This window comes from Aquarana catesbeiana, linkage group LG01 (assembly GCF_042186555.1).
Source record: "Aquarana catesbeiana isolate 2022-GZ linkage group LG01, ASM4218655v1, whole genome shotgun sequence".
Classification (NCBI taxonomy): domain Eukaryota; kingdom Metazoa; phylum Chordata; class Amphibia; order Anura; family Ranidae; genus Aquarana; species Aquarana catesbeiana.
In genome coordinates, this window is record NC_133324.1 from 752,135,709 (window position 1) to 752,149,955 (window position 14,247).

Sequence of the window (14,247 nt, forward strand, 5' to 3'; positions counted from 1 at the left end):
GTGGTTAAACGATGCTCAATTGGTATTAAGGGGCCCTAAGTGTGCCAAGGAAATATCCCCAACACCATTACACCACCACTACCAGCCTGAACCGATACAAGGCAGGATAGATCCATGCTTTCATGTTATTTATGCCAAATTCTGACCCTACCATCTGAATGTCACAGCTGAAATTGAGACTCATCAGACCAGGCAATGTTTTTCCAATCTTCTATTGTCCAATTTTGGTGAGCCTGTGCGAATTGTAGCCTCAGTTTCCTGTTCTTAGCTGACAGGAGTGGCACCCGGTGTGGTCTTCTGCTGCTATAGCCCATCTGATTCAAGGTTCGATGTGCTTTGCGTTCAGAGATGGTTTTCTGCATACCTTGGTTGTAACGAGTGGCTATTTGAGTTTCTTTTGCCTTTCTATCATCTTTAATCAGTCTGCCCATTCTCCTCTGACATCAACAAGGCATTTTCGACCACACAAATGCCGGTCACTGTATATTTTCTCTTTTTTGGACCATTCTCTGTAAACTCTATAGATGGTTTTGCATGAAAATCCCAGTAGATCAGCAGTTTTTGAAATACTCAGACCAGCCTGTCTGGCACCAACAACCATACCACGTTTAAAGTTGCTTAAATCCCCTTTCTTCCCCAGTTTGAACTTCAGCAAGTCACCTTCCCCACGTCTAGATGCCTAAATGGACTGAGTTGCTGCCGTGTTATTGGCTGATTAGCAATTTGTGTTACCAAGCAGTTGAACAGGTGTACCTAATAAAGTGGCTTGTGAGTGTATGTTCCAAAAAAAAAGAGTTTTCCAAAATGTATTAAATGACGTAAACTGCGTTGGATGTCAGCCCCATATCTCTAACTTCTCTCCCAGTAGAAGGGCAGCTGGAGAGAAGAACTACAATTACTGACAGTGTGTAAATCATGATAGAGTTTGAGTGGGTCAACACTCTTTTTCTTCCCCCAGAATCAGAAACCGAGCCTATCATTCTGACACCTATGTGTATGGGTCCTAAGAATGCTAGCTCATAAAGGAAATAAAATTACCTGCAGGATGAGGGTAGAGGTTTAGTGTACGTGACTCATGGTTTTCTCCATTACAGCTTCCACGTTTTACTTCTCAATAGGTCTCCTGGTTATACTGTGGTGATTCCCAGAGAGAGAACTCATAAAGAACATACATCATTGTATCATTCTCCAAGCACTCTGTAATATCACACATACCAGCGCAGAGAAAACAAATGTGTGTTGTGCTTGGACATTATTCAATAGTTAGAATGAGCAAATAAAGTCTGTTCTACACAGGACCGAAATATAAAAGCAGTATGTGTGTTACTATAGCTGTCAAGGAGATTTATGTCACACCTATTGGTCATGTACAATTATTTATTGTGGATCTGTGAAAGAAACAGTGTATAGGAAAAAAACTTTATAATACCTATATCACAAAATTGTTTAAGAAAACTCTTTCCGAAACATGAAGGCTGTTGACCGTCGTGATGATCTGCTTGACCATGTAAACCAGCCCATTTAGTTTAAAATCAAACTGAAAAGCAAAACATTAGTGTATGCCCCAGTAGACGATCCATTGATCGAAACGCGTCGGGCGCTTTCAGCATCCTTCTTGTTGCCCATTTTTTATTTTATACTCTGTGATCACATTTTATTATTATCTGGCGTTTTTAGCAATAAAAATCCTATTTTTGCTCATCTACACTATGTGGAGCTTGTTTATTTTTTCTCCACATACCTACTGAGAGATTCAACCAGCCTTCAATCCAGTTTTTGTACGTGACGCACTGTTCCCTCTGATCAGCACCTCGGCCATCCTTTGGGAGGACCCACCTGGCGGCCCCGGGAGATCCGCGCAGAATTTGACCCAGAAGGTTCGCAGAGCTGTGATGTCCGTTCACTGGCCCTGAGAGGCAACCTGCTCGAGTGACTCCCTGTCGCTGACAAGGGAGTCCATCGCATCTGGTAAGAGTTTCTTACACACCATCTTTACCAAGTCGCATGTCATTGTGAGATACAACTTGGGGACGATTTGTTGATTCACCCGTGTTATAACATCTGCCTCCCCGTATCCACGCATGGTTTTCAGTGGGACATTCCATGTTATTTGTTCCCTATTCACCGATAGGACTTTATTCACCTATATTGAAAGACTTATAAGTTTTTTCACTGTTATGTTTATTTTTTGTGGATATTTGTTTTTTTCAGTTGTTTTCTTGATTGAACACTTTTGGCACAATCTATGCGCTACTTTTTATTTTCACATGTTTCTTTGGTTGTTGTCACCTTGTAAGTAGCTGCTCCACACTATATATTTTTTCAATTTAGCGCAGTGTACACTTTTAATATATATACACACAGATGATATATATATATATATATATATATATATATATATATATATATATATATATATATACTGTATTTATTGGTGTATAACACTCACTTTTTCACCATGAAAATTGGGTGCAAATAGTGTGTGCGTGTTATATGCCAATACTTCAATTTTAGCTGCCTCAGAGGGGACAGGGAGGGGGGCGGGACGAGCGCCATCAGATTAAATATTGTGAGAATCTCCTGCTTACTTGGCAGCCTCTGTAATAGGAAGCTGCTGCATTGAAGGTAATGGTGAGGCTGCTGCATTGATGGCAATGGTGAGGTTGCTGCATTGATGACAACGGTGAGGCTGCTGCATTGATGGCAGTGGTGAGGCTGCTGCATTGATGGCAGTGGTGAGGCTGCAGATGGGCATTAATCAGGCTACATTGATGGCAATGGTGAGGCTGCAGATGGGCACTGACCCTTATGTTGCTTAAATATTAAATCCTTATTACATTTTAATTTTTTTCCTGAAACTTCCCTCTTAAAATTAATGTGCGTGTTATACACCTGTGCGTGTTATACGCCGATAAATACGGGTATATATTTTAACATAAACGAAGCAGCACGTTCTCCAATGCAAATATATTTACTGAATCTTCAAATCATCAAAGTCGTCATGTACATCAGTTGCAGCTGCAATTGATATACATGACGACTTTGATGATTTGAAGATTCAGTAAATATATTTGCATTGGAGAACGTGTCCCTTCGTTTATGTTAATGGATATCGGTGGAGAACAGGGAGTCCACCTTGACACCATTCCAGTCTAACAGCAAGGACAAGGAAAAGGCAGTAACCCACCCACCCAAAGTTTGAATATATATATATATATATATATATATATATATATATATATATATATACACACACAGTATAAACCATTTAATCAAAAATGGTGAAAAGTCTGGGGGATAAAATATAGAGGAGACTTCAGGAACTTACTTAATATGTACAGTCTGGAGGAAAGAAAGGAAAGGGGAGACATGACTAAAACCTTTAAATACATCAAGAGGGTGAACACGTTCAGGAGGGCAGTATTTTCAGTATGGGGACAGGGACATGACCTCAAACTAACTGGAGGAAAGTTCAAAACCAAAATCTTAGAAAGTAGTTGTAGCGCATCCCCTTTAGGAGCCACTGGTGAATAGGGATCCCTCACCCTGCACAGCCAGGTATACCAAATCTTCACAGTATCCCAGAGTCGAGGAACAGTCCAGTGCGCTGTTTTAATATTTTACTGAGGGGACAAAACTTGAATACGGTAGAGGAAAGATTATGGGATGCCCACTTGACTTTATAACTCTTCATGGATGACTTAGCTATTTACAGTCTATATACACTCCTCTCTCTTCCTACCGCACTCACTTGCAGAAAAAGTACAACCTCCTATGCCTCCCTAGTGTGAAATTCCGAGTGCTTTCACACTGGGAAGTCCTGCGAGCAGCATCTTTGGGGCGGTTTGGTAGCGATCTATACAGCGCTCCTAAACCACCCCTGCCCATTGGAATGCATGGGCAGCGCTTCTGAAGCGCCTGAAAAGCAGTTTGGAAGCACCGCTAAAATGAGCGGCGATTTACTGCTAAAGTGGCCATGGCTGCAATGTGAAAGCAGCCTTAGACAGATTAAGCAGAAGTCCTTTACAGGGAGGGATGGTGGGCCCCTTTGGTTGTGTAGAGAAAATCCAGTATCCAGCTACATACCTGTGGCTACTGATTCAAGCACCACCACTTCAGGCACTGCCAGCCTGCCTGGCTGCAGCTGCCTTTCTCACTACCCCTCCTGGCTACTTCCCATAGTCAGTCACACTCACCAGCCACGTGGCTGGAGATCTGGACATGCTAGCTGGCTCCTGCTGTCCTCACTCTTGCTCCCATGCTTCTGGACAGGACTAGAATATCTCTCCAGCACCCGAGACTTTCACACATATGGACCATTCGTCCCTTTCTCATCCATCCGTTGATGGATGAAAAACGGACATCAATGCATTCCTATGGAAAAGCGGATGACAATGGATGATCATCTATTTTCATCCGTTTTCATCCGCTTCCGTCAACATCCGTTTTTTTGAAAGGATGAAAGCTCTATTTTTCATCCGTCAAAAATGCGGATCGGACAAAAACAGCTGTTAACTGGCAAATGGTCCGTTTTTCATCCGTTTTTGCATTGGTAGTGGATGTAGAAAAAAACTGATGAAAATCAGATGAACTCAACTGATGAAAAACGAATGAACTGAACTGATGAAATGAACGGTCCATATGTGTGAAAGGGGCCTAACAAACCAGGGCAGTACAAATACCCCCCAAATTACCCCTTTTTGGAAATTCCGAAGTATTTAGTAAGATGCATGGTGAGTTTTTTGAAGTTTTAATTTTTTCCCACATTTCTTTGCAAAATGAAGATTTTGTTTTTCACAAAATTGTCATATTAACAGGTTTTTTTCTCTCACATGGCATATGTATACTTGCAACTACACCCCAAAACACATTCTGCTACTCCTCCTTAGTATGGCAATACCACATGTGTGAAAAATTATTCACAGCCTGGTCTCATACAGAGGCCCAACATTCATGTAGCACCTTCAGGGGTTCTAGGAGCATAAATTACACATCTAATTTCCTGAAAACCTATCACACTTTTGAAGGCCCTGGAGCGCCAGGACAATGGAAACTTCCACAAAATGACCTCATTTTGGAAAGCAAACACCCCAATTTATGTTCAATGCGGCACAATGAGTCTTTTGAACATGTAATTTTTTCCACAAGTTTTTGGAAACTGTGGAAAGAAAATGAAATGCATTTTTTTACACAAAGTTTTCCATTTATAAGATATTTCTAACACATAGCATATATATTCCATCTAATTTCCTCACAACCTATCATTTTTTAAGGCCCTTTATATTTCTAACACATAGCAAGAATTACACCCCAAAATACATTCTGCTGAGCAAAGGGTAAACAAATATTACCTGTGGTTTCAGTAGTACAGTTGCCCACAGAGGAGAGCATTGGTCCAGGCAGCAGGCAGGGACATGCTTAGCAACAAAGAAAGTAATTGTCCAGACAGCAGGCAGGAATATTGTCTATAGTCAGTACAGGCAGCAGGCAGAGATATTGTCAGCACAGCCAAAGCATTAATCCAGGAAGCAGGCAGAGATGTGGTCAGCAACAACCAAAGGAATTGTCCAGGCAGAGACATGGTCAGCACAGCCAAAATATTGCTCCTGGTACACTGTTACCCGCAGACACTCATTATTGTACTGCTCTCCAGACCTTCATATACATACTGCCTCTTGCTACAGCTAAATATTTCCATAGTACAGGTAGCAGGCAGAGATGTGGTCAGTTCATGCGACAGGTAGAGGCATGATGGCAGTAAGTCAGCAGCAGGCTGAAGGCCTCGGTCAGGTAAAACCTAGGCACAGGGGTAGAGGCTTCTCCCACTCAAATCTCTGTGAAGTCTCCGGTCTTCAGACCCTAATCCGGAAATTACAAAACCTGAAGAAAACCCAAAAATGTGTTTTCTCCATCCGGAAAAATAATTCTGGAGCCCCTCACATACGTGAGACCCCTGTGTACTACAGTAGCAGGGCAGCAGATCAGTCCAAGCGCTAGGCAGAAGCATAGTCGATAAAAGGGTCAGGATCAGTTCATGTGGAAGGCAGAAACATGGTGGATTAACAATTCAGACGGTAGGCAGAGGAATAGTTGGTAAACAGGCCAGGGTCGGTTCACGTGGAAGGCAGTGGCATGGTTATTTAAGGAAGCATATCCTTAATTATTTTTGTAAGCCCCATGTTAAGGGTGAGGCCCATAAACAATTTGAACTCCTCCAATGTCAGATGTCTCTACTCATATGGATGGGCATTGGATGAACCGGGTTGTTAGCAATATACTGTTGGGCAAATAAATGTGTCTTGTCCACAATAAATTGGAGTAAAGTGTTGGGTAAAAACAAATTTAAAAAATCAATTTCTGCAAAATTTTTAGTATTGGCCTGCATACCCGGCTGTGCAGTGAAAGGGGGAATGCTTGCTGATCCCGAGTTGGAAGGCAGCCATGTTGGGTTGGCAAGAGCATCTGGGAGGTATATATTGTCCCTGACTCTCGGGGGATGTGACACTCCAGTGCTGGTACTTGGGAGATTTGGCACTCTAGTGCTGGTACTTGGGAGATTTGCCACTCCATTGCTGGTACTTGGGGGATGTGATACTCCAGCACTGGTACTGGGCCTGGGCATTTCATCCTGGGGTCCACAGGTGGCAGCTGCCTGGTTTTCAGAGCACCGTATCCTTTTAGGAGGGACCCTTTCTTCCTCCTATTCGATCGCCGATCCACTGCTTTTGACGGGTTCAAACACCAAATCTGACTCAAAATCTGACTCAGAACTCCCTGCTGCTCTCATCTGTCAGAACTCCCTGCTGCTCTCATCAGTCATGCTTAGGATCTGAAACGCCTCCTCACTGGTGTAAACTTTTTTGGACATGGCTGGGACTGGCAGACTGCTGATGGTGGCTGTGTGATGGGTACTGTGGTGATGAGCAGCTGTAGGACGGATACTCTGGTGATAGTGGCTGTATGATGGGTACTCTGGTGATGGGTGGCTGTGTGATGGGTACTCTGGTGATGGGTATTCTGGAGATGGGCGGTGGTACTGATAGGCGATGTGCAACAGGTGCACTGCTGATTGTCACTTATGTGTGATAGGTGCACTGCTGATGGTTACTGATGGGCGACAGGTACACTGCTGATGGGTGAAAGGTGCACTTTATGGGCACTGATGGGTGACTGGTGCACTTTATAGGTCCTTTGGGTAAAGGTGCACTGGGGGGGGGGGGGCTGGGGCAACAGTAACACTGCTGATGGGCACTGATGAGGACTGTAACACTGTTGATGGGGCGATGTGATGGATTCTCTTCGATCTGGTGCTTGGTGCATTACACTGACAGACACAGATCGGTAACTCACTGGTCCCTGGCTCTTCTCTCCTCATACTGGAAACGGTCTGTGTTTACATTTGTGATCGACTGTGAATGGACACAGCCGATCATGTGGTAAAGAGCTGCTGTCATTGGCTCTTTACCACCATCGGTGACAAGCTGTGTCCTGGGGATTTCGCCAAAATGCTGCATTCTCCCGCTCGAGTGCATGCTCAGTAAGTATGGGCCGACATCATATGATGTTGTCCCAGAACAAGATCCACCCAGCAGTCATATTACTATACGGAGGGCGGGAGGCGGTTAAAATGGTCTCACACTGAATAATGTTCACATTAACTGTAAACTTATTAACAGCAATGGCTCTCTACATTGGCATAATCTAGATTTAGCATCCTGGCACAAGTGGCTACTCATCTGTGTGCCCATAGTCTACCCCTTTGGAATCCATGATTAGGATCAGAAGAATGATGGTCTGAAACTCTGCAACAGCCTTTTCTGACAATCTCAAAAGGCCCATAATTGTAGTAGAATCTGTTACAATATACTTTCTATGCATTATCCGCAGAGTCTAACATCATGTTCCATGAAGCGCAATGTACGTGCTTTGGGAATTTTGCATAACCGTAATATCTTATTACAGCACTATGAGTTACAATGTATGTTCACAATGTCCTCACATAAACTGTGGGAGGATATGCTCTCATTTTTTTTTTTTAACAATCCTATATTGGATGAATGTTTTTTTTTTTTTTTGTTTGACCATGGCTACTATATTAATATGTTGTATAATGTTAAAAATTTGTAGTGTCTACATCATATATTCAGAAGATAAAAAACTTAAAAACATAAAAATAAAAATATATGCAAGAAATACACACCACAAATATAAAAACTCCTATCACAGGGTTGAAAGAGCTTAGCCTGAGATCTTGGGCACACCCCTGTGATTCTCACATATTCTTAGCAGGTTTACCAAACTTTGGCACATTTTATTATTTTATTTAAATATTTGCAGTCAATACAGATCTGCTATTTGGGCTTGGGTCAATCAACATTGCTTGTGCCTTGACAATGAATTAATTATTATGTCAAATTGCTGTAATGATTTAACTTTCTTTAAATTTTCATAATTCTTCACTTTGCTCTTTCATTTAGCATGTCCCATTTTTCAAATGTTACTGGTTGAAATCTATAAATTACAGGCTCTCTATGCAAACATAAATATAGCTGATCACTATAACCAGTGCTGGGACTAGGTCAGCTAGCGCCCAGGGCAAAGATACCAAACGCCACCCCTCCCCCAAATGTATGAGCATTATGGGTCAGCAAAAATCCCTTCCCCTCCAAAAAGAAGTTGAGCACTAATCTTCTCACTTACCCCCTAAGCATAAATTCCCTTTGAAAGCCAAAATTCTCAAACAAAAATTCCTCTCTTTTAGTACAAATCCCCCTCTCAGCTAAAATCCTCTCCCTCCCCAAATTCCCCCTCATAGCACAAATCCTCTACCTCTCAAATTTTTCCTCTGGGGATAAATCCCCCCCCAATCCCCTCTCCTAGCATTAAACCCCCCCCCCCCCCAAATCCCACTTCCTAACACAAATCCCCCCCTCCAAATCAACCCTTCTAACACAACCTCTCAAATCTCCACTGCACCCAGGGCAGCCACCCCTTGTCTGGGCCCTGACTATAGCCATACTATATCTAGCCATCACATGCAGTACAGGTAAATACTGTATTAAACATTGGACAAATTTGACCTTAATGGAAATCATTTCTTGAGATTTAACATTAGGGTTGTGGAATGTACCTATTACAGCCTACAAAATATACGAATCCTGCTGAAGTGCAGTGGTCCAACGATGGCTAAGGTGTGAAGTACTGTGTGAAATATTGTTAATAGATACAGTATGTGATACTTTGGGAGAGATTTACTAAAACTGGTGCACACAGAATCTGGTTCAGCTGTGCATAGTAACCATTCAGCTTCTAGGTTTCCGCCCTCATTCACACTGAACGCGGGTTTGAAATCATGCGAGTTTAGCCCCCCCCCGCCCCAAAGCAACCCCCCCCAAGTTGAGGGAATATGCCCTGATATGGTTCAGGAGAGGGGGGCGCTCGCTCATCTCCCCCCTTTCCTGACCAGAGGGGCTGCATGCTTGGATAAGGGTCTGGTATGGATTTTGGGGGGGACCCACACATTTTTTTTTTGGTGTGGGGTTCCCCTTAATATCCCGAAGGGCCTGGTATGGAATGGGGAGGGAGCCCAACGCCGTTTTAACATCTGTATTGCCGGAAATTTAAATGTCAATTTTTTTTCATTCTAAATGTCAGTTTTGCTGTAGCAGGTTCTATACATGGTACAGATGTGTCACTTCACAGGCAGACTAAGGGGACCCCCAAGTTACTATATTTAAAGGAATTTTTCATTTTTATTGTTTCCCTTTGAGCATCATTAAAATCACTGCTCCTATAAAAACAATTTTTTTTAAAAACATTTTTTTGCATTGATACATGTCCCCCAGGGCAGTACCTGGGCTCCCATGCCATTTTTATGGCCAATAACTTGCATATAAGTCTACAAAATGGGGACTGTTAATCTTTCAAATTCGGGTCCCATAGACTTCAATGAGTCACTATGCATAATAAAATATGTAAAAAGGACATTTGTGAAATAAGACATATGTGAAATAAGACATTTTATAAGATTATATTAGCGATGAGCCGAGCACCCGAGCCGAGCACCCCCCCCCCCAGTTTGGCTCGCAGCAGAACATGCGAACAGGCAAAAAATTTGTCCGATCACCATTAAAGTCTATGGGACACGAACGTGAAAAATCAAAAGTGCTCATTTTAAAGGCTCATATGCAAGTTATTGCCATAAAAAGTGTTTGGGGACCCGGGTCCTGCCCCAGGGGACATGTATCAATGCAAAAAAAGTTTTAAAAACGGCAGTTTTTTTGGGAGCAGTGATTTTAATAATGCTTAAAGTGAAACAATAAAAATGAAATATTCCTTTAAATATCGTGCATGGGGGGTGTCTATAGTATGCCTGTAAAGTAGCGTATCTTTCCCATGTTTATAAAAGTGCCCCAGACATTTCTAAAGGAAAAAATGTCATTTAAAACTGCTCGCGGCTGTAATGTATTGTTGGATCCCAGCAATATAGATAAAAATACCAAAAAAAAAATGGCATGGATGTCACCCCCAAAATCCATACCAGGCCCCTCAGGTCTGGTATGGATATTAAGGGGAACCCTGCACCCAAATTTAAAAAAGAATGGCGTGGGAGTCCCCCAGGCACTATATACTCTGAACAGCAGTATATATACTATACGACCTGCCCTATATACTCTGCAGAAAATTGAGCCTTAGGTGTTGGTGGTATCAAAACACTGTAACCCCTTACAGTTACTCTTGTTGGGCGCAGGAACGGGCCCTGCTGTGAAATATTATATGAAAAATTGTGATTACATGCCCCTGTTAAACAGGGGCAGAAAAATTGGGCCTAGGGTAGTGGTGGTGGTGCCACAACACTGTACCCCTCACAGATACTCTTGTTGGGTGCAGGAACGGGCCCTGCTGTGAAATATTAGATACAAAATTGTAATTACATGCCCCTGTTAAACAGGGGAAGAAAAATTGGGCCTTTGGTGGTTGTGGTGCCCTAAACCAAAAATATTGTTGGAAGCTAGCATCATCAAAATTGAGGAGGAATAGGATAGTCAGCATAGGCAGGCTTCAAGGGATCCCACATCCATAGCAAATTCAATCAGTTACATCAGCATCAGGTGCTTGATAGCTGCTGATCCAAGACTGATTCATTTTTATGAATGGGAGCCCATCAATGGAGTCTGTGGACAAGCGCACTCTTTGATTTGTTACAAACCCTCCAGCAGCACTAAATGTGCATTCAGAAAGCACGCTGGATGCAGGACAGGCCAGTAGCTCAATTGCATATTGAGCAAGTTCTGTCCAGTGGTCCATCCTAAAGACCCAGTAACCCAGTTGATGCTCTGTTGGAAAGGTCTCCAAGTCTGCTCTTGCCCCTAGATATTCCTGTACCATGTAATGCAAATGCTGGCGATGGCTGCTTAAACTGATCAGACTTTGGCGCTGAGGACAGAAAATTTGTTTAAAGGCATCGATCAGCCGGCCACCTTCTCCACCGCTTTTTCTCTGACTGAACGAAGCCTCAGCAACACGTTGTCCAGCACCAGGAAATAGTAACCTCCCAGGGTCTGGAAATGCATTGTACAAACCTTTCTTTAAGGCCTCCTGAAGATGTTTCATCCCCTGCTCCCTCTGCAACCTTACCCTGGTAATGTGGATCAAGAAGGGTTGACAGCCAGTAATGATCCCTCTCCCTGATACCACCAATCCTAGGGTCCTTTCGCAGGCTTTGCAAACTTACGCTGCATGGCCTCCCTAAATCTGCAGAGGCAATTGATTCTGAGTCCTCTGGGTCACTAAGGATCACACTCCTCCCAGCCACATACAACTCCTTGGGTTTCTGGGGACTGAAAACCATCCCTTGAAGACTGCGGCTGAGTGTTATCCTCTACATCCATGCTGACACAATCCTCCTCCTCTTCTTCCTGTGTGTTTGGTGGGCCCGCAGGAATGCTATCTGGATAAAGGGGGGCCTTAAGAGATAAGGAAGTCCTCCTCTTCCTCCCGCTGTTCTGCCTCAAGTGCCCTGTCCATGATTCCACGAAGCGTGTGCTCCAACAGGAAGACTAGAGGGACAGTGTCACTGATTTATGCATTGTCGCTGCTCACAGTCTTTTGTGGCCTCCTCAAATGTTGACAGGACAGTTCATGCATCCTTGATCAGCAGCCACTAGCGTGGCGAAAAGAAGCCAAGCTCCCCTGACCCTGTCCTGGTGCCATACTCGCACAGGTACTCATTGATGGCCCTCTGCTGTGTGTGCAGACACTGCAGCATTGCCAGCATTGAGTTCCACCTGCTGGGCACGTCACAAATGAGGCGGTTGGTGGGCAGGTTTCATTCCCTTTGAATGTCAGCCAGCCGAGCACTGGAATTATATGGCCGGCAGAAATTACCACAGACTTTTCTGGCCTGTCTCAGGAGATCCTGTAAGCCTAAGTACCTGCTCAAGAACCACTGCACCACCAAATTCAGGAGTGCCAAACGTGGAACATGGGTCAAGTGTCCCTGTCGGAGGGCGGGGAGAAGGTTGGTGCCATTGTCGTATACAGCCGTTCCTGGCTGAAGCTGGCATCAACCACCTCTGAGCCTGCCCCTGCAGAGCTGACGGAATCTCTACCCCAGTGTGGCTCCTGTCCCCTAGGCAGACCAACTCAAGCACCGCATGGCATCTTTTAGCCTGACTGCTTGAGTAGCCCCTTGAACGCTTATGAAGCATCACTGGTTCAGAGGACAAATCTGCAGAAGAGATGAAAGAGGAAGAAGAAGAGGAGGGGGTGGAGGAGAGAGCTGTGGCAGAATCACCACTAGCATTTTGGAGGCTTGGTGGCAGAACAAGCTCCAACAACAGTGAACCCTGTCCTGCATCCTTCCCAGCTGCCAGCAGACTTACCCAGTGCGCCATGAAGGAAAGGTAACGTCCCCACCAATGCCTGCTGGACCATGAGTCAGTGGTAATATGAACATTACTGCTGACCGCCCTGTCCAACAAAGCCAAAAAGTTGCTTTCCACATGCCGGTAGAGAGCCGGAATGGCCTTCCGTGAAAATAAATGGCATTTTGGAACCTGCCACTGAAGTACAGCACATTCCACAAATTCACGAAAGGGGGCAGAGTCTACCATCTGAAAAGGCAGCAGTTGCAGTGTAGCAATTTGGCCAAGCTAGCATTTAGACGTTGAGCATGTGGATGGCTGGGACCAAATTTCTTTTTACAGTTCAGCAACTGGGGTAGGGAAATTCACCTGCTAAAATCAGATGGTGGTGTACTGCTAGCAGAGTGGCTGCAAGTACTTGGGACACCGATTGCTATACCTTCATTCCTCTCAGTGCAGGTTTTTGAGAGGACTGGATGTATAGTAGGGTTGGAGATCCCAGATGAGGTGCAAGGAGAAATCTACCCTTTTCTTTGATGTGGGTCTTTCCAGTGCTGTTGCCAACAGACTGCATGGCAGGTCGTCATATGTCTGATCAAGCATGTGGTGCCCAAGCGGCTGCTGTTCTGGCCACGCTTGATCCGCTTCAGACATAGGTTGCAAACAGCAGCGGTGTGATCTGCTGCACACGTGTCAAAAAAGGCCCACACCAAGGAACTTTTAAAAGTCAGCAGAAGGTCAGTAGCGCCCTGCATCTGTGGAGCTCTGCGGTGTGATGCAATAGAGTGGCTGCCCTTAAGCTGCCCCCTAGAGGACATCCTGCCTCGGCATTGTGCCTCTTCCTCCTCCTCTCTTCTCTCAGGCACCCAAGTACAGTCAGTGACCTCATCATCCTCTCCCTCCCTGTCACTGGAGCAAACTTGGCAGTATGCTGCAATTGGGGGAACGTGAGTGCCGGTTTATTGTCCTTCTTGGGAACCCCCTCTCTCTAGGCTCACGTTACTCCCTTCCTCAACCTGGGAACCAACATCAGAGCCTTCAAATGGCTGCGCATCCTCCAGCAGCATGTATCCAATACTGTGGTCGAATAATTATGGGGACTCCTCCATGCATGATGGTGGGGCTACGGAAGGAGTGACTATGGACAAGGAGCTGGTGGAATAGGCCGCTTTGGCAGCTGCATTGGAAGGCAAACTACCCTGAGCCTGGGTGACAAAGGCGGATGAGGACGGCTTTGTTATCCACTCCACCAACTCTTCTGCATGTTCTGGCACAACACGGCCAGCTGCAGAAAAAAAGGACAAGTGTGCCCCACGGCCACCTGCAGAGGATGCACCATGTCCACGACCACCACTGTTGACTGTAGACACAGAGGCTGCTT

The 14,247-nt window shown here is 44.5% G+C and overlaps 1 protein-coding gene across 1 annotated transcript in view; it reads right to left on the reverse strand.

Annotated features, from left to right (window-relative positions):
* The window catches only part of SPMIP2 (sperm microtubule inner protein 2), a 105,998-nt gene extending 104,788 nt beyond the window's left edge, over positions 1 to 1,210 (reverse strand). The window contains exon 1 of the mRNA XM_073605887.1: positions 1,039 to 1,210. The gene's annotated coding sequence lies outside the window, so the exon portion shown is untranslated. The remainder of the gene's footprint in view (positions 1 to 1,038) is intronic.
* Between the last annotated feature and the right edge of the window lie 13,037 nt (positions 1,211 to 14,247).